Source organism: Silene latifolia, chromosome X (genome assembly GCF_048544455.1).
Source record: "Silene latifolia isolate original U9 population chromosome X, ASM4854445v1, whole genome shotgun sequence".
Taxonomy (NCBI): domain Eukaryota; kingdom Viridiplantae; phylum Streptophyta; class Magnoliopsida; order Caryophyllales; family Caryophyllaceae; genus Silene; species Silene latifolia.
The window spans coordinates 242498577-242500487 of record NC_133537.1 but is presented as its reverse complement, the minus strand read 5'-3'; the positions used below and the strand labels follow the sequence as shown (position 1 = coordinate 242500487).

The window sequence follows — 1911 nt, the reverse complement described above, 5'->3', positions numbered from 1 at the left end:
GAATTGATGATGATGCTACCATAGCATTAACATGTTGCTTGGGTGATTTGGAGGCCTATTCAAGTTTAGCCATGGCCTTCTAAAACTTCAAATTAATGGTGGCAATGTGAGCACTTAGTTGAGCATCTAATTGAGTAATGGAATCCACCTCATGCTTTCCTCCTCTAGTAGCCTTCTGAGGTCTACTATATTGTGAGTTATGGACCGCCATTTCTTCAATTTTGTTCCATGTTTGATTGTCATCAACTTTGGTATACATACCATTGGATCCCATATTGAGAATATTTTGGGAGTCTTCATATAGACCATTCCAAAATTGTTGTACAAGGAACCACTCGCTAAGTCCATGGTGTGGACAAGAACGAAAAGTGTCCTTGAATCTCTCCCATGCTTCATACAAAGATTCCTCATCCCTTTGTTTGAACCCGGTGATTTGGGCTCTCAACATGTTAGTCTTTTCCGGAGGATAGAATATCTTGTAGAAAGCAAGTACCAATTTCTTCCAAGAATCAATACCAAGAGTAGTCTTGTCTAGGCTTTTCAACCATTGTTTCGCGGTACCAATCAAAGAAAAAGGAAATAAGACCCATCGGATTTGGTCTTGAGTAACTCCGGTTTGAGAAATCACATCACAATAGTCACAAAAAGTCTACATATGTGAGTGAGGGTCTTCACTAGGCATCCCCCCAAATTGACTTCTCTCAACTAATTGTATGAATGCGGATTTGCCAATGAAATTACCGGTTAAATGTTGTGGTGTAGGAGTACCATTTGGTAGGTTCTCCTCTGTTGGTACGGAATGTGATGAGAATTTAGGCATTATGGGTTGATTTTGTGGTGGGTTTTATATTGGGTTATCCTCTCCTTCTCTTGCAAAAGGGTTGGTAAACTCAATGTTATTTGGTTGAATGTTCACAATTTCCCCAATACCTCTTAAAGTACCTCTAGCAAGTCTTCTATTGTTGGTCAAAGTTCTTTCAATTTCAAGATCAATGGGTAACAAGTTACCTTGTGATCTCCTAGACATGCAAAATATCAAACAACTCAAAAATAATTAGAACAACCTTGAGGAGATTGACTTCCCCAAGGTAAAGAAACACACAACTAAAATCAATTAATGAAAATCAAATCAAGCTAACACCGTCCCCGGCAACGGCACCATTTTTGGTGTGGGTTAAACTCGTCGTCAAAAGCTACCTAACCAAAACAATATTTATAACTTCACAAACTACTCTTAGCAAAGAGGTAAGTAAAGGTTGGATCCCAAGGGACAGGTATTGGTGTAGGATTTTCAATTGCAAATGGTTGTGTCTTAAGGTGTCACAATTTGGGTTGAGATAGGAGATCAACTAAACTAATTAACAATATAAAAGCAAAGTAATAAAAAACAAGCAAAGTGATTAAAATGAGATGTAAACAATTGATTAAAAGCACTGGGATGTCATGGGTTCATAGGGGATTCATGGGATTTGATCATACAAACATGTTCTCTACTAGATGCAAGCACTTATTGCTGTGATGGGATCGAGTTGGTGTATAAGCTTACAATCCCTAAGAAGGTTTGGGTCCCGGAGCCGAATCGATTAGATTGTACAACACCTACAAGTCGACTTATTCCTTCCTATCCAACTATATGCATGGTTTAATGAGAGTCGAGTTGGTGTATAAGCTTACAAGTCTCATTGAAAAGATAGGTGATGGGTAAAAAATGCAAAGATTCATAGGCTCGCATTTCATCAAACATAACATGTGCATAAGTTGAAATCACAACAAGCAAGCAAATTAATTATGAAAATATGTTAGATTAAGCATGAATCAATCCCCATGTTGATTTCCCCTAATTCCCCATTAACCTTAGTTAAGGAAACTACTCACTCATTATCAAGTTTAACATGCTAACAAGGTTGTCAA

At 37.8% G+C, this 1911-nt stretch overlaps 1 non-coding gene across 1 annotated transcript; it reads left to right on the top strand.

Moving 5' to 3' along the window:
- The first annotated feature begins 341 nt into the window (after positions 1-341).
- On the top strand, positions 342-448 carry LOC141624928 (small nucleolar RNA R71). The gene has a single exon (XR_012534730.1). It is a non-coding gene; the product is annotated as a small nucleolar RNA R71 (small nucleolar RNA).
- Positions 449-1911: the final 1463 nt, after the last annotated feature.